The sequence below is a fragment of the Dendrobates tinctorius genome, unplaced genomic scaffold (assembly GCF_039654945.1).
Source record: "Dendrobates tinctorius isolate UK_male_01 unplaced genomic scaffold, ASM3965494v1 ptg000010l, whole genome shotgun sequence".
NCBI classification, from domain to species: Eukaryota; Metazoa; Chordata; class Amphibia; order Anura; family Dendrobatidae; genus Dendrobates; species Dendrobates tinctorius.
The window spans coordinates 13,447,055-13,474,171 of NW_027361678.1; the positions used below are offsets into that span (position 1 = coordinate 13,447,055).

Sequence of the window (27,117 nt, forward strand, 5' to 3'; positions counted from 1 at the left end):
TGATGGAGATGATATCTCTTGTGAACTCGCTGGATTCAGTTATCCGATATTAGGGATGAGATCTCTGATGGCCCTGTCGGCTCCGGTTATTATCAGATGACAGGGATGACATCTTAGGTGGTCTTGCTAGGTCCAGTTATCAGATGACGGGGATATCTCTAGTGGGTTTGCTTGGTCTGGTTATCAGATGATGGGGATCATATCTCTGTTCGTCTCCCTCAGACTGATTATTATCAGATATTAGAGCGATATCTGGTGGTCTGGCAGGGTCTGATAAGAAGACAGGGATGATATCTTGGGTGGTCTCGCAGGGTCCCGTTATTATCATATGACAGGGATGATAGCTCTTGTGATCCCACTGGGTCCGATTATCTCAAATGATGGGGATTATATCTGGGGTGGTCTCCCTGGGTCCAGTTATTATCAGATGACAGGGATGATATCTCTGGTTGTCTCGCCGGGTATGATTATTATCAGATATTAGAGACGAGATCTCTGGTCCGGTTATTCGATATTAGCGATGATATTTCGGGTGGTCTTGCTGGGTCAGGTTATTATCATATATTAGGGATGATATCTTTGGTGGTCTCACTGAGTCCGGTTATCAGATATTAGGGTTTGAGATCTCTGGTGGTCTCGCTAGGTAAGATAATCCTTTAATCGTCCCACCATGGGGAAATTCAGAGCATTACAGCAGCAAGGCAGGATCAAGTACAGATACAGATGCATAAAGGCATTACATTGACAGTAGGTAGGTACATATACGAAAAAAAAAAAAAAGATATAACCGGACTATCACAACTTTGGATCAGTTCACTGTTTGGGTCGTTCTCCGTTTTGGACAGTGCTGGTTATACAGCCTAACTGCAGCAGGAAGGAAGGACTTTCGATAGCGCTACCTCTCACATTTAGGATGAAGTAGCCGGTCACTGACAGTACTGCACATCTTTGTCACGGTCTCATGCATGGGATGGGAATCATTCTGCACCATGTAGCTCACCTTGGCCCGTATCCTCCTGTCGCCTACTTCCTGAACTGGATCAAGGGGGCATCCCAGGACAGAGCTGGCCCTTCTAATCAGTTTGTCCAGCCTATTCCTGTCCCTGGTTGATATGCCACTACCCCAGCACGCCACACCAAAGAAGATGACTGATGCCACAGAGTTGAAGAAGGATGCAAGGAGTGACCCCCTAACTCTGAAGGCTCTCAGCCTTCCGAGCAGATAAAGCCTACTGTGGCCCTTCCTGTACACTGCATCCAAGTGATGGGCCCAGTCAAGCTTATTATTGAGGATCACACCAAGGTACTTATAGGTGTCGACTATCTCAATATCATTTCACTGAATGTTCACCACTACTAGTGTATTTTTTCCTTTGCGAAAGTCCACCACCAATTCCTTGGTCTTCCCGGAATTAATCCTAAGGTGGTTCCTCTGACACCACTCCACAAAAGCTTGGTTAGTATCTCTGTACTCTCTTTCATCTCCTCCTGTGATGAGGCCTACTATTGCAGAGTCATCAGAATACTTCTGCAAGTAGCAGCTAGATGAATTGCACTTAAAATCCACAGTGTACAGTATGAAGAGAAAAGGGGCAAGAACTGTACCTTGAGGTGCCCCTGTATTGCAGATCACCGTGTCTGACACACTGTCCCAAACCTTTACAAACTGAGGTCGGTTCGTGAGGTAGTTAAGGATCCAGGTGGAGAGTTGGAGGTCCACGCCAACAAGGCCCAGCTTGTCTCTCAGAAGACCTGGCTGTTTGGTATTAAAAGCACTAGAGAAATCGAAGAACATTATTCTCACAGTGTTCCCAGGTTTCTCCAGGTGAGAGAGTCCTATCTAGAAGGTGGATAATGGCATCATCCCCACCAATGCCCGGCCTGTAGGCAAACTGGAGAGGGTCCATATCCGAGCTGACTAGAGGACGGAGACGTGTGAGAACCAATCTCTCTAGTACCTTCATCAGGTGTGATGATGCTACAGGTCTATAATCATTAAGGTCTTTTGGATAAGGTTTCTTCGGAACTGGTACCACACAAGATAATTTCCACAATTTCCACTATACCTATTCTCAGGCTCATATTGAACAGATATGTAATGATCTCACTCAGCTGGTGCCCGCAGGTTCTGATTAGCCTTGCACTGATGCCGTCAGGACCTGCAGCCTTCAAAACTTTGATCTTATCCAGTTCTTTTGCAACTTGGGTACTTGTGAAGAACAGAAGGTGAAGGTCTGGTTATTATCAGATATTATGAAAGATATTTGTGGTGGTCTCGCTGGGTTGGGTTATCAGATATTAGGGATGATATCTCTGGTGGTCTCGCTGGGACCGATTATCATCAGATGACTGGAATAGTCAGATGACGGGGATGATATCTCTGGTGGTCTCGCTGGGTCTGGTTATCAGATATTAAGGATGAGATCTCTGCTGGCCTCAATCGGTCCAGTTATTATTAGATATTAGGCATATTTCTGATGGTATTGTTCGGGCCTGGTTATCATCATAAGTTAGAGATGATATCTCTGGTGGTCTCGCTGGGTCCAGTTTTTATCATTAGTGAGGGATGAGATCTCTGGAGGTCTATCAGATGTTAATGACACAGTTCTTGTGTTCTGCTGCCATCTTCTGGTCTTTATCAGGAAGGACGCCTCCTCTTGAATGTTGCTTTCATCTTTTGTAGTTATTATTAGTGTAAAGGTCCATTCATAGAGAAGTGGTTGTGACCCAGTCTTAAAATCCTTTTCAATCCGGCTAAATATGAAGCTCTGTAATGATCGGCCACTCTAGCACAGAGCAGATGCATGGGGATAAATGCATTTTTATTGCCGTTGGTGCATAAGGGCAGCGGGCATGTGAAATGGTCTACAGCGTCTCCACGCAGGAATAATTTCTCACACCTCCACAGTATGGAAACTGATGGAGAAAACTGCACAAAAACGCCACATTAGCATACTGTGCCAGAGAGTTACTGACCTGGGACCCCAATACACATCCCAATAATTAGTAACCAAAACCCACAATGGCGTACATTATACCCGGATCATGGGCCTAGTTCCTGATTGTGTGCGGAGGTGACATTGAAAAGATTAAGCCATGTACAGGAAAGAGAAGACATTGTCTCCACTCATCTCATGATGGCAGGAATGTCACCATCTTTGCCTCAACAAGGAGAACTCTGTAGGAATGTTGCGGATGATGGTTGTAGTGTGACATCAGCCGCTGTCCTCACTATGTGGATGCAATAAAGCGATGTTTCTGGTAGACGTTCTGCTCCATCTCCTGCATGCACCTTCCAGGTTTCTATTTTTCCTCCATTTTACCTTGCTCTCTCGCTGCTCACACAAAATGGCTGCACATTCCATTAGCCGTCACCATGGCAACAAAGTCAGAGAGCTCAGGCTGCGGGTAACATCAACACGACCTCCTCGCTCGTGACAATGCTTCGCACTGACGATACCAGCAGCAGTTAGCGCTACAACTCAGAAGACACTAGATCAGTCTCCAGCAATGTGAGACGAGGCAAGAGGAAGGAGAATTGCCCTGACACTGACCGAGAACCATGGTGACACCACAAGGCCAGAGTCACGCTCCGGCTGAAGCTCCACTCTGGGGGCAAGCCTCCGAATCGGCCTCAATGGAAGGATATGGGACATTATATCAGGCTGCTGGGCCACTATCTGACCCATGGGGTATAATGGCTACCTCTGTACCCCTAGAGAGAAACCATACAGCGAGATAGGCAACTTTGTGGCCACCGGAAACTGTTGACAATACACATGCCACTCCACGCCTCAGTCCCCACTGTGACGACTCCTGTAGTGGACTCTCTGGGTCGAGGCACCAACCCACCCAGGGCGGGCTGACCTAGTGAGGACCACCTCCTATACAGGAAGTGTAAGGGGCAAGACCAAGGGGTAAGGTACCACGACTGCTGGCACCAGGTGGCTGGCTCACAGGAGACACGAGTGCGTGTGTCTGCAGGAAACAGGAATGTGCAAAGCAAGGACACAGGGGCACAGGATGGTACAGGGCGAGTGTATGGGAGCACGGAGGGCACAGAACAATACAAGGCGTGTACACGGGACTGCGCTAGATACTGGGTAGTGCAAGGCAAGTACACACGAGCACGTATGGCACACACAGACAAGCACGTCCGGGAGCAGGACGCGTGCAAGGGAGCACGCAAGAGTACAGGGTTAGGCAGAGCACGAGCTTAGAAGCATGCCCGAGTACAGAGCAAGGCAGGAGATGTGCCAACAGGCACGACAGGACACAAGGCAGAGAGTAGATACTAGGAAGCATGGCAAGCAGAGTACATGCACAGAGCAACAAGGCAGGGTACAGGCACAGAGCACAAGGCAGAGGACCCGAATACAGCGTGCAGCCAAGCAAAGACAAAGCAGACCAAGCCAGGAAGCACAATAATCAGGCAACTCCCATAGGGAGAGGAAGCCTGAAATACAGTGCCTTGAGAAAGTATTCGGCCCCCTGGAACTTTTCAACCTTTTCCCACATATCATGCTTCAAACATAAATATACCAAATGTAAAATTTTTTGGTGAAGAATCAACAAGTGGAACACAATTGTGAAGTTGAACGAAATTTATTGGTTCTTTTAAGTTTTTGTGGAAAGCCAAAAACTGAAAAGTGGGGCGTGCAATATTATTCAGCCCCTTTATTTTCAGTGCAGCAAACTCACTCCAGAAGTTCATTGTGGATCTCTGAATGATCCAAAGTTGTACTAAATGACTAGTGATGATAAATATAATCCACCTGCGTGTAATCAAGTCTCCGTATAAATGCACCTGCTCTGTGATAGTCTCAAGGTTCTGTTTGAAGCACAGAGCATCATGAAGACCAAGGAACACAACAGGCAGGTCCGTGATGCTGTTGTGGAGAAGTTTAAAGCCAGATTTGGATACAAAATGATTTCCAAAACTTTAAACATCCCAAGGAGCACTGTGCAAGTGATCATATGGAAATGGAAGGAGTATCATACCACTGCAAATCTACCAAGACCTGGCTGTCCCTCTAAACTTTCATCTCAAACAAGGAGAAGACTGATCAGAGATGCAGCCAAGAGGCCCATGATCACTCTGGATGAACTGCAGAGATCTACAGCTGAGGTGGGACAGTCAGTCAATAGGACTACAATCATTCGCACACTGCACAAATCTGGTCTTTATAGAAGAGTAGCAAGAAGAAAGCCATTTCTCAAAGATAGCCATAAAAACTGTCGTTTAAAGTTTGCAACAAGCCACCTGGGAGACACACCAAACATGTGGAAGAAGGTGCTCTGGTCATATGAAAACAAAATCGAACTTTTTGGCAACAATGCCAAACTATATGTTTGGCGTAAAGGCAACACAGCTCATCACCCTGAACACACCATCCTCACTCAAACATTGTGGTGGCAGCAACATGGTTTGGGCCTGCTTTTCTTCAGCAGGGACAGGGAATATGGTTAAAATTGATGGGAAGATGGATGGAGCCAAATACAGGACCATTCTTGAAGAAAACCTGTTGGAGTCTGCAAAAGACCTGAGACTAGGACAGAAATTTGTCTTCGAACAAGACAATGATCCCAAACATAAAGCTAAATCTACAATGGAATGGTTCACAAATAAACGTATCCAGGTGTTAGAATGGCTAAGTCAAAGTACAGACCTGAGATCCAATCGACAATCTGTGGAAAGAGCTAAAAACTGCTGTTCACAAACGATCTCCATCAAACCTCACTGAGCTCGAGCTGTTTGCCAAGGAAGAATGGGCAAGAATTTCAGTCTCTCGATGTACAAAACTGATAGACATACCCCAAGCGACTTGCAGCTGTAAACACAGCAAAAGATGGCGCAACAAAGTATTAAGTTAAAGGGGCTGAATAATATTGCACGCCCCAAATTTCAGTTTTTGACTTTCCACAAAAATATAAATAACCAATAAATTTCGTTCAACTTCAAAATTGTGTCTCACTTGTTGTTGATTCTTCACCAAAAATTTACATTTGGTATCTTTATGTTTGAAGCATGATATGTGGGAAAAGGTTGAAAGGTTCCAGGGGGCCGAATACTTTTGCAAGGCACTGTAGCACATGAGCACTAGGGCTTCCAGGTCAGGTCCCCCAGGACCATAGAGAGGAACAGACTGGAGACAGAGCTGAGTAGAGCGTGAGTGCGCACCAGGAACACTGCGCAGCCATGGGACTAGGTACGAGAGGTGCGTGTGTGGTTAGCGCTGCAGCCTTGCAGCGCTGGAGTCCTGGGTTCGAATCCCACCAAGGACAACATCTGCAAGGAGTTTGTATGTTCTCCCCGTGTTTGCGTGGGTTTCCTCCGGGCACTCCGGTTTCCTCCCACATTCTAAAGACATACTGATAGGGAATTTAGATTGTGAGCCCCATCGGGGACAGTGATGAAAATGTGTGCAAAAACTGTAAAGCGCTGCGGAATATGTTAGCGCTATATAAAAATAAAGATTATTATTATTATCCGACGGGACCCCCGAAGCGGCCGTGACACCGGAAGTGGTGACGCCGGGCCCGAGGTCCCGCCCCTAGGTGAGAGTGTCATGACACCCACCTTTTAGACGCTGATGCACAAAGATCCTTCCAAAATGGCTGACAGGTTTGCGCTCATATCTGCAGGGTGCTGTACATGGAGACTTGACAACTCTTCTGGGAACCAGGAAATCTCTTTTCATTTTTTTCAAATCTGAGCAAACCGTTGATGGCCATTGTAGCCAAAACCATGAATGGGGCCGTCCTCAAAAATTAACAGGGTGAAGACCCTTATAATAACTCCAAGATCATGTGCCTCCATCATATATAAGGACAGGGAACAGATTTAATATCCTATTCACTCTGGTAAGGAAAGTCCCTGGTGTAAAATTTAACATGGTTGTCCACATAAATGCTCTGCAATGTGTCTACTATGTCAAATGTTCCAACATGAATTTATATCACTCCACTAATTTCTCCCAAAATCTTTACTGTGCTCCACACCTCAACATTTGGGCAAAGAGGCTGACATAATTTCTACCACATAGCCTGATCCCTACTCTGTCCATAAATAAAATATAACTGCTGTAATACTGCCCCTATAAACAACTCCTATAATACTGCCCCTAGGTACAACAATATAACTACTAGAATACTGCCCCTATATACAACAATATATAACTACTATAATACTGCCCCATATGTACAATAAAACTACTATAATACTGCCCCTATGTATAACAAGATAACCACTATAATACTGCCCCTATGTACAACAATATAGCTACTATAATACTGCCCCATATGTACAAGGATATAACTACTATAATACTGTTCCTATGTACAAGAATATAACTACTATAATACTGCTCCTATTTACTAGAATATACAGTGGGGAAAAGTAGTATTTAGTCAGCCACCAATTGTGCAAGATCTCCCACTTAAAAAGAGAGAGGCCTGTAATTGACATCATAGGTAGACCACAACTATGAGAGTCAAAATGAGAAAACAGATACAGAAAATCACCTTGTCTGATTTGGCAAGATTTATTTTGCAAACTATGGTGGAAAATAAGTATTTGGTCATTAACAAAAGTTCATCTCAATATTTTGTTATATTTGTTGGCAATGACAGTTGTTGGTATGTTGGCCCATTCCTCCATGCAGATCTCCTCTATAGCAGTGATGTTTTGGGCCTGTCGCTGGGAAATACGGACTTTCAAATCCCTCCAAAGGTTTTCTATGGGTTTGAGATCTGGAGCCACTCCAGGACCTTCATATGCTTCTTACGAAGCCACTCCTTCATTGCCCTGGAGGTGTGGGTTCATTATCATTCTGAAAGACCCATTCACGTTTCATCTTCAATGCCTTTGCTGATTGAAGGAGGTTTGCACTCAAAATCTCACGATACATGGCCCCATTCTTTCTCTCAAGTACACGGAACAGTGGTCCTGGTCCCTTTGCAGAGAACCAGCGCCAAAGCATGATGTTGCCACCCCCATGCTTCACAGTATGTATGGTGTTCTTTGGAAGCAACTGAGACCAGACAATATGACACATTCTCCCACTACTCTTCTGGATAAATCAAATGCTCTCTAGCAAAATTCAGAAGGGCTTGGACATGTACTGGCTTATGCAGGGGGACACGTCTGTCACTGCAGGATCTGAGTCCCTGGCGACGTAGTGTTACTGATGGTAGCCTTTGTTACGGTGGTCCCAGCTCTATGCAGGTCATTCACTAGGTCCCCCGTGTGGTTCTGAGATTTTTGCTCACCGTTCTTGTAATCATTTTGACCCCACGGGGTGAGATCTTGAATGGAGCCCCTGATCGAGGGAGATTATCAATGGCCTTTTATGTCTTCCATTTTCTTATTATTGCTCCCACAGTTGATTTCATAACACCAAACTGCTTGCCTATTGCAGATTCAGTCTTCCCAGTCTGGTGCAGGGCTACAATTTTGTTTCTGGTGTCCTTCGACAGCTCTTTGGTCTTCACCATAGTGGAGTTTGGAGTGTGACTGTTTGAGGTTGTGGACAGGTGTCTTTTATATTGAAACCAAGCTCAAACAGGTGCCATTACTACGGGTAATGAGTGGAGGACAGAGGAGCCTCTTAAAGAAGTTACAGGTCTGTGAGAGCCAGAAATCTTGCATGTTTTTAGGTGATCAAATACTTATTTTCCAGCAAATTAAATCTTGATAAATCAGACAAAGTGATTTTCTGGATATGTTTTCTCATTTTGACTCTTATAGTTGTGGTCTACCTATGATGTCAATTACAGGCCTCTCACATCTTTTTAAGTGGGAGAACTTGCACAATTGCTGGTTTACTAAATACTTTTTTTCACTCTATAACACTGCACCTATGTACAAGAATATACCTTATATACTCGTGTCTAAGCTGGGTTTTTCAGCACATTTTTTTGTGCCAAAAACACCCCCCTCAGCTAATACATGAGTCATTGTCCCAGAAAGCCGTTGGGGGAGCAGCGGGTCACAGAGGCAGGAGCCGGCGGCTGTGGCTAAAGTCTGTGCCGCTGCTGTAAAAGTGCACAGTGCTAGCTGCAGCCGCTGGATTCCAGCACACATCATACTCACCTACCTGCGTGCCCTGGGTGCTGGCAGTATATCTCGCTCCGGCCGCCGGCGCCTGCAGCTCTTCCTGCCGAGAGATCACGTGGCCCCGCTCACTAAGGTAATGAATATGCACTGCTCTCCACTCCCTTAGGCGTGGAGTGCATAGTCATTACCTTAATGAGTGGGGCAATGTGATCGCTCGTCAGGAAGAGCTGCAGGCGCCGGCGGCCGGAAAGAGATGCAGTGCCAGCACCCAGGGCGCCATGTATATGAGTAGGATGTTTGTTTTTTTTCAATAGGAAACATGCAAATAGGGATAGGGGATAAGGAGCCATGCATACAGGAACGGGACGGGGGAGGCATGCATACATTGACAGGGGAGGCATGCATACCAGGACATAGACAGGGGAGGCATATGTACCAGGACAGGGACGGGAAGGCATGCATACAATGACAGGGACGGGGGGGGCATGATTACAATGACAGGGACGGGGGAGCCATGCATACAAGGATAGGGTATCGGAGCCATTCATACAAGGACAGTGATGAGGGAGCCATGAATACCAGGACAGGTATGTGGGAACAATGCATGCCCGGCTTATACTTGAGTCAATAAGCTTACCCAGCTTTCTGTGGCAAAAGTAGGTGCCTCGGCTTCTACTCGGGTCGGCTTCTACTCGAGTATATACTGTAACTACTATAATACTGTTCCTATGTACAAGAATATAGCTACTATAATACTGCACCCTATGTATAAGAATATAACTACTATAATACTGCTCCCTATGTTTAAGAATATAACTACTATAATACTGCCCGCTGTGTATAATATAACTACCATAATACCGCTCCTATGTATAAGAATATAACTATAATACTGCCCCTATGTACAAGGATGTAACTATTATAATATTGCCCCTATGTAAAATGATATAGCTACTATAATACTGCCCAATATGTACAAGAATATAACTACTATAATACTGCCACTATGTACAAGAATATAACTACTATACTGCCCCTATGTACAAGGATGTAACTATTATAATATTGCCCCTATATAAAATGATATAGCTACTATAATACTGCCCAGTATGTACAAGAATATAACTACTATAATACTGCCACTATGTACAAGAATATAACTACTATAATAATGCCCCTATGTACAAGAATATCTATATATATATAAAAATGAATGTGTGTGTGTGTGTATCACCAACCAATCACGAAGCACCTTTCATTTCACCAGAGCTGTTCAAAAGAAGCTGAGCTGTGATTGGTTGCTATGAGCAACAGTTTTCCTTGCAACCAGTCAATAAGCATGTCTCATTTCACCAGAGCTGGTTAAAAGAAGCTGGGCTGTGTTTGGTTGCTATGAGCAAATTTTCCCACTTGACAACACCTCAGCAGACACTGACATGGTGGGAGAAATCTAGCATCCCCGTAAATATAAGCTCCCAGCCATTGTCTGCCCCAAGAAAGGAGCAGAGAACAGATGACAGAAATGAATCCCCCCTCCCATGCTCATATACCCATCACACACCCTCCATCCCATAGGCACAGCTTCCCTCTTAAAGGAATCATTGGTATGGAAGTCAGAGCAAATCCATCCAGCGCTTTGGTTTTGACCCCAGGCCTCTCTTAAAGGGATCCCTGGTATGGGAGTCAGGGCAATTGCCTTCAAATGCTCTGGTACTGACCCCAGGCTCTCTTAAAGGGATCTCCTGTATGGAAGTTAGGGCAAATCCCTCAGCGCTCTGATTCTGACCCCAGGATTCTATTAAAGGGATCATTGGTATGCAAGTCAGGGCAAATCCACTCAGCGCTCTGGTTCTGACCCAAGGCCCCTCTTAAAGAGATCCCCGGTTTGGAAGTGAGGGCAAATCCACTCTGCGCTTTGGTACTGACCCCAGGCCTCTCTTAAAGGGATCTCCGGTATGGAAGTTAGGGCAAATCCCTCAGCGCTGATTCTCACCCCAGGCTTCTATTAAAGGGATCATTGGTATGGAAGTCAGGGCAAATCCACTCAGAACTCTGGTTCTGACGCCAGGCCTCTCATAAAGGGATCCCCAGTATGGAAGTTAGGACTGTTCCACTCAGCGCTCCGGTTCTGACCCCAGGCTGACGGGATGATGTGGGATATTAGGGGTAGTTGTCCGGTGGCTCTGGCTGAAGGGATGATGTGGGATATTAGGGGTAGTAGTCCGGTGGCTTTGGCTGACGGGATGATGTGGGATATTAGGGGTAGTAGTCTGGTGGCTCTGGCTGATGGGATGATGTGGGATATTAGGGGTAGTAGTCCGGTGGATTTGGCTGACGGGATGATGTGGGATATTAGGGGTAGTAGTCCGGTGGCTCTAGCTGATGGGATGATGTGGGATATTAGGGGTAGTTGTCCGGTGACTTTGGCTGACGGGATGATGTGGGATATTAGGGGTAGTAGTCCGGTGGCTTTGACTGACGGGATGATGTGGGATATTAGGGGTAGTTGTCCGGTGGCTCTGGCTGAAGGGAAGATGTAAATCCTTAAGGATATAAAGTTATTATCGGGCTTACTGTGCGCTGCTTGACCGTAATGAAATCACCACAATGTAAGAATTTTGACCATTTAATACCCTACGCGTTTCAAAGTGTAAACCACTTCTTCTTCAGGGGTTGACGCGTAAGGTATTAAATGGTCAAAATTCTTACATTGTGGTGATTTCATTACGGTCAAGCAGCGCACAGTAAGCCCGATAATAACTTTATATCCTTAAGGATTTGCATTGGAGGTCACGCAGTGGACCTTCGGGCGTGCAGCAAGCTGACGGCGAGTCTATATGCTTATACCTCTCCTGGAAAGGGTGAGTAGACTTTTTTCATATCTATTCCATTTATCACCAGATAAGACCCTATTGCGCTCTTTTGTTTCCTAGTCTCATTATATTTGAAGGGAAGATGTGGGATATTAGGGGTAGTAGTCTGGTGGCTCTAGCTGATGTGATGATGTGGGATATTAGTAGTCCAGTGGCTCTGGCTGACGGGATGATGTGGGATATTAGGGGTAGTAGTCCGGTAACTCTGGCTGACGGGATGATGTGGGATATTATAGTGAATGTGGCTATGCGGAGTGGTTGGGGCTCTACACTCCGATAGATAGATAGATAGATAGATAGATATAATTATTATAATTTGTTATAACTAACCATAGTTAGTTACTATGCACGGGCAGCGTCGGGCTCTTCAGCTGGTAACTAATAATAATTTTATTTCTATAGCGCTAACATATTCCATAGTACTTTACATTATAAAGAAGATCATTAGAGACTTTAGTGAGGGCAGTTTCAGTAGAGTGTAGAGAGCGAAAACCAGATTGTAGAGGGTCGAGAAGAGCGTTATCTGAGAGATAGCGGATAAATCGAGCGTGAACCAGGTGTTCCAGGAGTTTAGAGATGAAGGGAAGATTAGAGACAGGTCTATAGTTAGTGGCACAGTTTTGGTGGAGGGATGGTTTTTTAAGCAATGGCTGTGTGATGGCATGCATAAATGAGGAAGGAAAGATACCGGAAGAAAGAGAGAGGTTAAATATTTTTGTTAGGTGAGTGATGACAACAGGGGAAAGGGACTGGAGATGTGATGGAATGGGGTCACTGGTGCAAGTAATAGGGCGAGAAGATGCAAGGAGCCTGGTTACTTCTTCTTCTGTTACTGGTTCAAAATCAGAGAGTGAGATAGATGCAGTGGGGGAGGAAGGACAGTGCATGGTATGAGATTATTGGAAGATAATTTCCTGTCGGATTTGGTCAATTTTTTCTTTGAAATAATTGGCCAGATCTTCAGCGTGGAGATCCGTGGTTGGGGCCTGCACTCTTGGGTTGAGTGTTATGATTGGGTCACCAAGGAGGAAAGCAAGACCAAGCTGAGCCACAGAAAACCAGAGAGGTTGGTAACTAAGTGGATTGCAGACCCCTGATCCTATCCAAACAACTAGACAGGACAGGAAAGGAAAGACACTGTCTGCAATCACGCAAAAAACCCTGCAAAAAATGCCCAACACGTCTGATAGAAAAAACACTGAAGTCACTAGACTTCGCCCACTATAGCAGCACTCTGGTATATTCAGAAAACAAAGCAAAGAGAGGTCAATCTAATAAGGGACAAAAACAAACTGGCACAAACAAACATAAGGATGGAAATTCAGCACAGCTCCAGCAGGGGCTGGCTGACCACACAAAACTGAAATAGACAAAACCAAATCAAATGTGAACAATAGCAAAAGAACACTGTTGTGAGTTCATTTTCCCCTTCGTCACTGAGGTCTGGTGAACTCCCTATTCTGGTAAGGGAAGGTAATGAGCCTGATTATCAGGCACCTGAGCCTAATGAGGATGACTGGCTGAGTGGAGTCACGGACTGGATATAAGGCTGCCGACGCCCTTCTGCCCTGCGGGTGATTTCTCTGTGGACTTCAAGGACACCAGTCTGATTCCTGCTCCACTAAAGCTAAGTTTTCTGCTTTGTCTGTCAGAATTTGTGTTTTGTTTTTGTTTTCCTTGCTTTTCTAGATACTGCCATTCCCTGCTGGGGTGAGCTGAATCTCCTTTTGCCTGTTGCTCTGTCTTCAGAATATTCCTGAGTACTGACATAGCTTTTTTGAAGCCTAGCATCTTCAGGGCCTTTTTCACTGTCAGTCTGTTGGCTCTTATTTTCATAGGGTTTGTCACGGATTGCAGACAGCAGCCTTCCTGTCCTTTCCTATCTAGTTATCTTGGGCCCCGTCTTTGCTCAGTCTATCTTTCTGTCTGTGTTAGTGTTTTCATCTTGCTTCAGCGTCATTATATGTTGGGGGCTGCCTATTGCTTTGGGGTCTGCTCTGGGGCAGTTTAGATTTCCCCTTTCTTTCTTTAGGCCTATTTAATTCTCCGGCTGTGATCGAGGGGTCTAGGGCATCGTAGGAACCCCCCACGGCTACTGTTAGTTGTGTGGATAGGATCAGGGGTCTGCAATCCGATAGCTGCCAACCTCTCTGGTTTTCTGGACTTAGCTAGCATTTCTGTTTTTGCCTCCTACGGTGACTCAATCATAACAGAACACTTAGCTTGAGCATGCAGGGACTGAGCTGGAAACTAAGACCTCAGGAGGCAGGAAAAAAAATCACCAGCAGGGATAGAGGGAGTCGGCTGTCATAAATCCAATCAGAAACTCCAGATGTCCAATCGTCCTCCTCATTATCAGGTGGCAGACCGCTGTTAATTAGATCAGCTCCATTACCTCCTGTAACCACCAGAGGGAGCCCAGAAAGAGAACTCGCGACCCCTCTGTAAATATAACCAGCTCCACTACCTTCACTAGTAACCAGAGGTAGGCCAGAAAATGAATTCACAACAGTTGAGTAGGGAATGAAAAGTGTCAAAGAGACATTTCGTGTTATTGGATAGTGAGGTGATCAGGGTGTTAAAATAGGTTTGTTTTGAAAGGTGAAGGGTAGTGTTGTATGTTTTAAGCATAAACTTATAATGGGTGAAATCTTGGGGTAGACTGGATTTTCTCCACAGACGTTCGGCGCACCTGGAGCACCGCTGTAGGAAGCGTGTTTACAGAGTGTGCCAGGGTTGTCTGTTATGAATGGGTCACTGAGGAGGAAAAAACCTAAACATGCTAAGCCCAGAAAAACCAGAGAGGTTGGTAACTATGCAGATTGCAGATCCCTGATTCTAACCACGCAACTAGCAGCAGCCGTGGAGCGTGCCTACGATGAACCTAGACGCCTCGTCACGGCCGGAGGACTAAATAAGTCTAAAGCAAGACAAGGAAAAACTAACTGCCCCAGAGCAGACCCCAAAGGAATAGACAGCCCCCACACATGTGAAACAAGATGAAAACACAAACACAGGTAGGAAAATAGGCTGAGCAAACGACGGGGCCCAAACTAACTAGAAAGGAGAGGAAAGGAAAGACACTGTCTGCAATCTGCCCAAAACCCTACAAAATAATGTCCAACACTTCTGATAACAAAATTAACCCTGAAGGCACTAGACTTCTCCCACTATATCAGCACTCTGAAATATTCTGAGACAGAGCAAAAAGAGGCCAATCTAATAAGGGACAAAAAGCAAATTGGCAAATATAGATAAATAAGAGTGGAAATTCAGCATAGCCCCAGCCGGGGCTGGCTGACCACACAAAAAACTGAATAGAACAACAAAATCAAGTGCGAACATTAGCAGAGAAACTTAGCTTGAGCTAACTGGAACAGAGCTGAGAACCAAGACCTGACAAGCAGAAGGAATCACCAACACTAGAGTAGGGCGTCGGCTGTCTTAAATCCAATCTGAGATTCCTGAGGTCCAATCGTCATCCTCATTATCAGGTGGCAGATCTCTACTGATTAAATCAGCCTCACTACCTCCTGTTACCACCAGAGGGAGCCTGACTGGTAGACCAGAAAATGAACTCACAACAGTTGTCGCCGTCTGTGCCTAGTGGTTCTATGTATAGGAGGTGCAGTTTCAACCAGGGCACTTTGAAGTGTTTCATTGTAATTCTTCAGTGCAGAGTCAGGACATGAGAGGGAGGAGATCAGGGCCAATGATGACTGCAAGTTCTTCATAAGTTTCTGGGTGTTAATGGCCTGTATGTTTCTAAAAGTGGGAAAAGTGGGAGTGAGTTGGGCAGGATGGCAGTTCTTGCTAGAGAATGATAGAAGGTTGTGGTCACAGAGCGGGAGAGGGGAGTTTGTGAAACAATCCAATGAGCAAAGCCAGGAGAAGACCAAGTCGAGGGAGTTTCCGTCTTCATGTGTGGAGGAGTTAGTATGCTGAGAGAGGCCAAAAGAGGAGGTTAGAGATAAAAGGTGAGATACAGAGGGGGAGAGGGGAAGAGCAATGGGGATGTTGAAGTCTCCCATGATGAGGGTGGGGATTTCACAGGAGAGATAGTGTGGAAGCCAGGTGGCAAAGTGATCCAGGAACTGATGGGAGAGGCCCGGAGGAATATACACCACCGCCACTCGCATGGAGAAAGGGATGTAGAGTGACAGCATGGACCTTGAAAGAAGGGAAGACAAGTGAGGGTACTTGAGTGATAACCTGAAAGGTACATTTGGGTGATAGGAGCAGACCAACGCCTCCAACTGCACTGTTGTCCGATCTTGGGGTATGAGAGAAGTGTAGTTCACCATATGAAGGTAGTTACATGAATATAACTACTATAATACTGCCTCTATGTAAAAGAATGTAACTACTATAATACTGCTGCTATGTACAAGAATATAACTACTATAATAATGTCCCTATGTAAAAGAGTATAGCTACTATAATACTGCTCCTATGTACAGGAATACAACTACTATAATACTGCCCCCTATGTACAAGTATATAACTACTATAACACTGCCCCTATGTACAAGAATATTACTACTATAATACTGCATCATAAGGGCATGATGGAGGGCTATGGGAGGCAGGGCACAGATGGCAGAGCAGGGGCATGATGGACGGCTATGGGAGGCGGGGCACAGACGGCAGAGCAGGGGCATGATGGACGGCTATGGGAAGCAGAGCCCAGACGCTACAGAGACATGATTGATGGCGGGGAGGCGGCTGCTTCAGGGGGAGACTCCATACTTATGGGACGCATTACAGGTATGAGGACCTATTTATAAAAGTTAATATTTCATTTTATTGGGACTCAGAAACGGAAGAGCCACCTTCACAGAATGCAACCTTAATGCTGCTGAAGGTGGCTTTTAGTTAAAAACGCCTGGGGGGGGGGGGGGGGGGGACAGGTTCCCTTTAAACAAACAAGACCATGGCACCTTCTCTGAATTCCTACAAAATGAAAAATTCTTCATAAGAAACAAAAGATTAAAGAAGAGCTCTGGACAAGGCATGGAGAGACCACCCTCCTTACGAGGGAGGTAGACAATGTTTCTCCTGACCACATTCACTGTTACCCCACAAGAAGTGAAAGAAGACATTGGTAAGTCTAGGGGGCAATGTATCTGGCACCGGGAACACCACACTGATATAGAGGAACAGCGGAAGCAGGAAGGTCTTCAGCAGGCGGATCTTCTCCAGATATGTCAGCTTCTAGTGTCTACCAGCTCTGCACCTACCGCTCACACACCACCAGCTTCTCCTCCCAGTTCACCTTCCCATGATCCACAGCACAAACACAACTCCCAAAATCTTTATCTGACCCAGCCACAACGCCTCGCTCTTCTCCATGTTCACAGAGGAGTTAGATACATTGGAAAAGGCTGTGATCTGCTGTAGAGCCTCACAGTCATCTCTAGAAGACACCACAACCGACATATCATCTGCATAGGCACAGAACTTTACCTCCTCCACCATATTCTGCAGGTGGCACCTCAGCCCTGTAAAATATCCATGATCTTGCACTTTTCTGAGGAAAGGATCCAGACTGAAGACATACAACAATGGGCTGAGAGGACAGTCCTGCCTCACCCCTGACATGATCGGGGTGACCATTAATCAGTGGCAGGCTTATAGCTTCCTTATACAGAAATCGCAGCCACTGCACAAGCCGCATCGGGAGGCCAGACTGTAACAATACCTGATACAGGAAGTCATGATGGACTCTATCGCAAGCTTTACATTGGTCTAAGCCCACAATATACGCCCCCACATGGTGCTGCTTCATGTACGTCACAACTTCTCTCACCAACGAGTCCTCTATCGTCCGACCGTTCACACTACACGTCTGGTTGGCGATGATTAGCTCACCCGCCACCTCACTCAGCCGATTGGCCAAGATCTTGTACTGAATTTTATAATCTGTGTTCAGCAAAGACAATGGACACCAATTCTTTATATCTTTTAGTTAGATTTCCTTTTTTTGCCAAGAGGACCAGAACAGAAATATAGTGGGACAGTAGAAGCTTCCCTGCAGAGGCAATCCTGCACCAGTTCTGGAGCTAATAAGTCCCTGAACTCTCTATGAAACTTGCTAGTCAGGCCGTCCAGCCAGGGCTCTTGTTGGCCTTTAAGGAAACAATGCTATTCTTCACCTCCTCCTCAGTTATGGGACCGGCCGTACTATCTGCCTGTGTGGGGTCTAATGTTGGTAGGGACACCCCCTTCAGGTAGGCTTTAATGTCTTCCTTATCGACATGAGCCCCTTTATACAGATCTCTATAATAATCAGCAATGATTTTGTGGACTTTCTCCTGCTGAGACTGCCCAACCCCAATCTCATCCAGCAAGCCAGTGATTAGCTTCTTACTGACCCTGTTTTTACAGGTAATAAAAGGATCTGGGTTATGGACGCCCCAATTATCAAACTGTCCCTCTGCCTTGAGAGACTTGAGGCGATCGTACTGCAGCTCCCTTATTCGCTGCTTTATATAGCTGACACTGTCCATCCACCACCTCACCACCATTCATCCAGCTATATAGCCGGCTCAGGTGCAGTCTCAGGGCAGAGTATCTCGTATACTCCATATTACTATGTCTCCTGGCTGCTCGTATAATAAACTGCTTGATGTCACTTTTCATGGTCTCTCACCACTCGGCTTTATCATCACACATACATTGGGTGGTCCTACGATCATAGAATCATAGATCATAGAATCATAGAATCGTAGAGTTGGAAGGGACCTCCTGGGCCATCTGGTCCAACCCCCTGCTCAAAGCAGGATTCGCTAAATCATCCCAGTCAGATGTCTGTCCAGCCTCTGTTTGAAGACTTCCATTGAAGGAGAACTCACCACTTCTCGTGGCAGCCTGTTCCACTCATTGATCACTCTAACTGTCAAAAAGTTTTTTCTAATATCTAATCTGTGTCTCCTCCCATTCAGTTTCATCCCATTGCTTCTAGTCTTTCCTTGTGCAAATGAGAATAAAGTTGATCCTTCTACAATGTGACAGCCCTTTAGATATTTGTAGACAGCTATTAAGTCTCCTCTCAGTCTTCTCTTTTGCAAACTAAACATTCCCAAATCCTGCAACCTTTCCTCATAAGACAGGGTTTGCAGACCGGTCACCATTCTGGTCGCTCTTTTCTGAACTTGCTCCAGTTTGTTGATGTCTTTTTTAAAATGTGGTGCCCAAAACTGGACACAATATTCCAGATGAGGTCTGACCAAAGAGGAGTAGAGGGAAATAATGACTTCACGTGATCTAGACTGTATGCTTCTGTTAATACATCCTAGAATTGCATTTGCCTTTTTTGCTGCTGCATCACACTGTTGACTCATATTCAGTCTGTGATCTATTAGTATACCCAAGTCTTTTTCACATGTGCTGTCACTTAGCCCTATTCCTCCCATTCTATATATGTTTTTTCCATTTTTATTGCCCAGATGTAGTACTTTGCATTTCTCCCTGTTAAAAACCATTCTGTTAGTTGCTGCCCACTTCTCCAGTTTATTTAAATCTTTTTGAATCCTCTCTCTCTCTTCTCTAGTATTAGCTATCCCTCCTAGCTTTGTGTCATCAGCAAATTTAATCAGTTTACCCTCAATTCCTTCATCTAAATCGTTGATAAAGATGTTGAACAATACAGGGCCCAGGACAGAGCCCTGTGGTACCCCACTTGAGACATTCTTCCAACTGGATGTGCAGCCATTTACGACCACTCTTTGGGTCCGATCACTAAGCCAGTTATGAATCCACCTAACAGTTGCCTTGTCCATTCCATACTTAATCATTTTTTCAATAAGGATTGTATGAGAGACTTTGTCAAATGCTTTGCTGAAGTCAAGATATACTATATCTACAGCATTTCCTTGATCCACCCAATCAGTGATACCGTCATAGAAGGAAATTAAGTTAGTCTGACATGACTTATTAGTTACAAACCCATGCTGACTCTGTTTAATCACTTCATTCTTATCCAGGTATTGACATACATGTTGTTTAATAATTTGTTCAAAGATCTTTCCTGGTATAGAAGTCAGACTCACCGGCCTATAGTTACCTGCGTCCACCTTCTTCCCCTTTTTGAAGATAGGAACAACATTTGCTCTTCTCCAGTCTTCTGGCACTTCTCCTGTTCTCCAAGAATTTTCAAAGATTATAGAGAGGGGTTCAAAAATTTCTTCTGCTATCTCCTTCAGTACTCTGGGGTGTAATTCATCTGGACCTGGAGACTTGAATTCATTTAGGCTAGCTAAGTGTTTCCTCACTATCTTTCTGTTTATAGATATCCTGGATTCTTCTATTCCCTTCATTATAGAAGGTGGTGAAGGCCTCTCTGAATCGTGTATCTTGGATCACAGACCTAGTCACCTTCCAGTACCCCTTTCCACAGACCACAACTTTGGCCAGATCCAGCGGCAAGCTCACCATACAATGGTCAGAGAACTCCAGAGGGCTAATCCTGTACTGAGAACATCACACCTCTCTCTTTATATACACCCGGTCTATTCTGCTGGCATTACCACCCTTATGGTATGTATACGTCTTTCTGGTATGGTGGGAACCATAGGGGTCTACTAGGTGGGCTTGCTGGCCTTATTATTAAGAAACATCATATCTCAGTTTCTTGTGACTGCTGGATCTGTCCACATTACAAGACACATTAAAATCCCCACACAATATAAACACTTTAGAGGTAAAACAATATGGCTTCATATGATCAAACAGTTCCCTCCGCTCTTTCCTGGTCTGCGGAGCATAAATGTTTATTGCTCTATAATGGATGGAATCCAGTATAAAGTCCAGCATCAGACAGCGGCCCGGACATATCTCCAGCACTCTGTCCACTTGGACATCCATGGTATTAAAGAGGATTCCCACACCATTATTCCTCTCCAGCCCGAAGGACCAGAATGATGCACCTAATCTCCAGTCTCTCTTGGCTGCAAACACATGGGCATTGCATTTCAGATACGTCTCCTGTAAAAAGACGTCAGATCTCTCATCAGACAAACGCTGGTAAATCACCTGCCGCCAGCTACCAGTTCTCACATTGTTCACATTAATGGAGTCTATTCTCAGCCTCATTCTGATTACTTAGACTTTCTGGTCTTCTTCCTCCTTCCACTGCTGTCACCTGCAGTGCCCCATCTCTTCGTGGACACGGCAGGGTCAGGATCCATCTCATCAGAGACATTTTCTATGATTATACTTGAAATTAGTCCAAAGACGACATATATTCTGGCACTTCAAAATATCAGAAACAAACATTTTTGGGCCAATATACCATGACGGCACCAAAAATCATGAAGAGATCCAGTATGAGAATAAAATATAAAATTTTATTGAAAAAAACATCAAAAATACTATAAAATTACAAAAATGCTCAAAACATTCATGCCATTGGTTATTATAGTCACACAGACTAATGTGAATCCTTGCACATAAGTAATTATAAATAATTTCCAACAAGAGTATAATCTCTATAAATGTAGGGAATATTCACACCACAGTATTAAAAAATATATTGAATATAAATCAGGCCCGATATATGTAACTTAATTAAATAACCTCAGTGTCAAAATAACTAAATATATTGTGGCTGAAAAAAAATACAAAAATACAGTGTAGTACTAGAAACCCACATTAAATTGCACCTGAATGGTTGTGGCCCGATCTAATATATGCTGTAGGTTAAAATAAAAAGCCTCAACATCAGCAAGATTGAATAGTATCACAGCTGAAAAAGTGCTAGAGGATTGCTGCATAAAGCCTTAAAGGTTCAACATTAAGATTATTATTATTATTATTATTATTATTATTATTTATTGTTATAGCGCCATTTATTCCATGGCGCTTTACATGTGAGGGGGGTATACATAAAAACAAGTACAATAATCTTAAACAATACAAGTCATAACTGGTACAGGAGGAGAGAGGACCCTGCCCGCGAGGGCTCACAATCTTCAAGGGATGGGTGATAATACAGTAGGCGAGGGTAGAGCTGGTCGTGCAGCGGTTTGGTTGATCGGTGGTTACTGCAGGTTATAGGCTTGTCGGAAGAGGTGGGTCTTCAGGCTCTTTTTGAAGGTTTCGATGGTAGGTGAGAGTCTGATATGTTGTGGTAGAGAGTTCCAGAGTAGGGGTGATGCGCGAGAGAAATCTTGTATGCGATTGTGGGAAGAGGAGATAAGAGGGGAGTAGAGAAGGAGATCTTGTGAGGATCGGAGGTTGCGTGCAGGAAAGTACCGGGAGACGAGGTCACAGATGTATGGAGGAGACAAGTTGTGGATGGCTTTGTATGTCATGGTTAGGGTTTTGTAATGGAGTCTCTGGGCAATTGGGAGCCAGTGAAGGGATTGACAGAGGGGAGAAGATGGGGAATAGCGGGGGGACAGGTGGATTAGTCGGGCAGCAGAGTTTAGAATAGATTGGAGGGGTGCGAGAGTGTTTGAGGGGAGGCCGCAGAGCATGAGGTTGCAGTAGTCAAGGCGAGAGATGATGAGGGCATGGACTAGGGTTTTTGCAGATTCTTGGGTGAGGAATGAACGGATGCGTGAAATATTTTTGAGTTGAAGTCGGCAGGAAGTGGAAAGGGTTTGGATATGTGGTTTGAAGGAGAGATCAGCATCAAGGATTACTCCGAGGCAGCGAGCTTGTGGGACTGGGGAGAGTGGGCAGTCATTTACTGTAATTGATAGGTTCGTAGGGGGGGTCACGTGAGATGGGGGAAAGATGATGAATTCTGTTTTGTCCATGTTGAGTTTCAGATATCTAGTGGAGAAGAAGGATGAAATAGTGGACAGACATTGAGGGATTCTGGTTAGTAGGGAGGTGATATCTGGTCCAGAGATGTAGATCTGTGTGTCATCAGCATAAAGATGATACTGAAAGCCATGAGATTCTATGAGCTGTCCCAGGCCAAAGGTGTAAATAGAGAACAGCAGGGGCCCTAGGACTGAACCTTGTGGGACTCCGACAGATAGGGGGCGAGGTGAGGAGGTGGTGTGTGAGTGGGAGACGCTGAATGTCCGGTCTGTTAGGTATGATGAGATCCAGGAGAGGGCCAAGTCTGTGATGCCGAGGGATGAGAGGGTCTGTAATAATAGGGAATGGTCCACTGTGTCAAAGGCAGCCGACAGGTCCAGGAGGAGGAGGACAGAGTAGTGTCGCTTGCTCTTGGAAGTTAAGAGGTCATTGGTGACCTTAGTAAGGGCAGTTTCAGTGGAGTGGTGTGACCGGAAGCCAGATTGTAAGCGGTCGAAGAGGGAGCAAGAAGAGAGATGGGAGGACAGTTCAAGGTAGACGTGTTGTTCCAGTAGCTTGGAGGCGTATGGGAGAAGTGATATAGGGCGATAGCTAGATACAGAGGATGGGTCAAGAGAGGGCTTTTTGAGGATAGGTGTGATGGAGGCATGTTTAAAGCTTGAGGGGAAAACACCAGTTGTTAGTGATAGGTTGAAGAGATGGGTTAGGGTTGGGATGAAGACTGTGGTGAGGTTTGGGATGAAGTGGGATGGGATCGGGTCGAGTGCACAGGTGGTGAGATGTGATCTTGAGAGTAGAGTGGAGAGTCGATCTTCTGTAATGGTGGAGAAGTTGGTTTTGAAGGTGGAGGGCTGGGAAGTCGGGAGGAAGGGCTCTGGGGGTTGTTGACCAAAACTGTCCCTGATGTTATCAATTTTCTGCTTGAAAAATGAGGCAAAGTCTTCAGCTGAGATGAGTGGGGAGGGAGGAGGTGCTGGGGGGCGGAGGAGAGAATTGAAGGTGTTGAATAACTGTTTAGGGTTGTGAGACAGGGAGGATATGAGAGATGAGAAGTAGGTTTGTTTAGCTGTGGCGAGTGTGGTCTTGAAAGTAGTGAGGGACTGTTTGAATGCGATGAAATGCTCGTTGGAGTGGGATCTTTTCCATCTGCGCTCAGCAGCCCTGGAAGCTCGCCTCAGCTCTTTGGTCAGGCTGGTGTGCCAGGGCTGTCTGTTGATTTTGGGAGTTTTGGTATGTGTAAGTGGGGCAGCGGATTCCAAAGCTACAGCTATTGTGGTGTTATATAGAGCGGCAGCGTCATCCGCATTGTGTAAGGAACTTATATCTGTAAGAGGGAGGAGGGATTCGGAGAATGAGTGTAGGTCAAGGTGTTTAAGATTCCTGCGAGGGTGTGAAAGTTTGTGGGGTGGGGATTGTAGACATGGAGTGAAGAGGGAAGAGAATGTGAGCAGGTTGTGGTCAAAGAGAGGAAGAGGTGAGTTAGAGAGGTTAGATAGGGAGCAGAGGCGGGTGAAGATGAGGTCCAGTGTGTGGCCATCTTTGTGGGTGGCTGTAGAAGACCATTGAGTGAGGCCGAAGGAGGAAGTGAGAGATAGAAGTTTAGTGGCAGCTGAGAGGGAAGTGTCAATGGGGATGTTGAAGTCGCCCATGATGATAGTAGGGATGTCCGCGGAAAGGAAATGAAGTAACCAGGTGGTGAAGTGGTCAAAGAAGGTGGTGGCTGGCCCTGGGGGGCGGTAGATGACAGCCAGTTGGAGGTTGGAGGGGGAGTAGATGCGCACAGAGTGCACCTCAAAGGAAGGGAGGGTAACAGAGGGTGGCAGTGGGATTGGGGTGAAGGAGCAGGTATCTGACAGGAGAAAACCAACTCCTCCACCATGTTTGCTGCTGGGGCGGGGGGTGTGAGAAAGGTGGAAGCCGCCATACGAAAGTGCAGCAGGAGAGGCTGTGTCAGAAGGGGTGAGCCAGGTTTCGGTGATGGCGAGGAAGGAGAGTTTGGTAGTAACAAAAAGATCATGGATGTAGGAAAGCTTGTTGCAGACAGAGCGAGCGTTCCACAGAGCTCCTGTTAGTGGGACTGGGGAAGCGGGGGCTGGGTGAATGGGTATAAGGTTGGAGAGGTTACGGAAGGTTGTGATAGAGTGTGGATGGGAGGTAGAAATGACTGTGGGAATGTGGTGAGGAGGACCAGGATTTGGAGAGATATCACCAGCAGTGAGAAGGAGCAGAGAAAGTGTTAGCAGGTGGGAGCAGGAGAGGGCATGAGGGGGCTGTCTGTGTTTGGAGACAGAGGATTGTATGTTAAGGAACAGTTTTGAGGCGGAGGTGAGGTGGATGGGGAGGATTGAAGAAGAGATGAACAGTTCCTTACTAGGAGTAGATTAAAAAAGATTAAAAAAATACTGTGTGGAAATAATCTGTGACAACACTACAGGCCACTCACTCTGAATGTAAAAGAAACCCACATTAAATTGCACCTGAATGATGATAACCCAGTCTGATATATACTGCAGATAAAAATAACCTCAATGTCAGCACAATTGAATAATATCACGGCTGAGAAAGTACTAGAGGATTGCTGCATAAATCCACAAAGGTTATACATAAAGGGAAAAAAAAAAGTAATACCTATGAAAACGCTGATGCCAGGCCACTGGTGAGTGTGAATGACGCAACCTCCTTTATCCCAACACATGTTTCGCACTAGCTTCTTCCAGGGGCGTGTCTATGCAGTGGGCCCTGTGTGCTTAAATATACCTGGGAACCAATCAGAGAGCATCTTAAGGTAATGAAGGCGTGACCTATATGTGACATCATGAAACACCTCTTGTGGTGCATGACCAGATCTGCACTGATGTATGAATAACTTACCAACGATGCGCTCCCTTAGACTCCAAGCTGACATGCAAGAGGTCTAAGCGTGGAGCATTCATGAAAGCGAACACCAATGCCTAAACTGTGCAGGCGCATCTAGTGTTCGAGATACAGTGATCACAAAAAAAATTGTGTATAATAAAATTCCTAAAAAAGGGGTTTCTAAATTTCATATATAATGATTTTATTTAAGGAATAATATATTATAAAAGTGCAAAAAGTGCCTATAGTGCAATTCTAATAAAAATAACTAAAACCGCAGTATAATGACTCAGAATTAATTTTTATTCCTATACCATGTATGTGATAATTATATACTATTATATATTCAATAGTGTCTACGGTGCTAAGATAGTCACAAGAAGGAGTTTAATGGTCACAGAAAAGACTAATACCTTATATAACCACAGGGAAATTCCAATACAAATATTCCATGCAGCAAAAAAAGGGAGAAGAGGAAAAAGAAAAAACCACAAGAAAAAATAGAAAAAATAGGGTAGAAAGGAGACTGGAAAAACCTAATAATAGGATTCACACTTGTCTAAGCATGCTCTCACAGAATCTACCAAAACTCTGATGAGACAATGTAAAAATTAGACTAATAATTCCCTATTCCCCATCAAATACAGAATAGGAATAATAATACAAAACATATTATAATGCTGGAATCCCTGAAAAACAGGCCCAAAAAAATCAATTATAGCCAAGATATCATCATGTACATAGGAATAACCATGCAAAATACACATAGTATTAGTCCACATAATATAATTATTATTCTTCCCTCAACGATTCTTCCCTCAATTTGGTAAAAACAAGTACTTTTTAGAATCAGGATGGGTCCAAACCTTTTGAAATAAGAAGGCATATCAATTGTTCCTCACAGGGTGTTATTTATCATGCCCAGTGTCCGTGTGGTAAGATCCACTTGAACTTAAGATTAGAACCCGTGAGCATGTGAGGGACATTGAAAAAGCCAAGAACATTACAGATGACTCCTTTTTGAAAACCTTGCCTAGGCATTTTAAACATTGCCATCAATGTAATGCAAGTGCTTTGATGATTAAGGGAATAGATCAAGTTGTTTTGGATATCAGAGGGGGAGATCTATCTAATGTAAGATCCTTGCCCAAAAAGAAAGCCAATGGATACATCAGCTGGGCACGATGAGTCCATTGGGCCTTAACGAAAATTTAGGTTTTGCCTCCTTTTTATAGAGATCTATTGTTTGTGGCATCTTTTTATGGGGTGGGTGGTGTTTATTTTATTGTATTTGGTTTTAATTATGCCTGTGTTTGTTCCTATCTAGATTGAGCATCGGTTCCCTTTCTTCTACATGATTTTTTCCATTGGGATATTCCACACTTTAGAGAAGCTCCTTCCTATTATAAGAAGAATCGTTGAGGGAAGAATAATTATATTCTGTGGACTAATACTATGTGTATTTTGCATGGTTATTCCTATGTACATGATGATATCTTGGCTATAATTGATTTTTTTGGCCTGTTTTTCAGGGATTCCAGCATTATAATATGTTTT

The 27,117-nt window shown here is 44.8% G+C and overlaps 1 protein-coding gene across 4 annotated transcripts in view; it reads right to left on the bottom strand.

The window, feature by feature from the left end:
* Window positions 1–27,117, bottom strand: part of NRXN3 (neurexin 3) — a 512,486-nt gene that overhangs the window by 246,910 nt on the left and 238,459 nt on the right. The gene's annotated exons all lie outside the window — the stretch shown is intronic.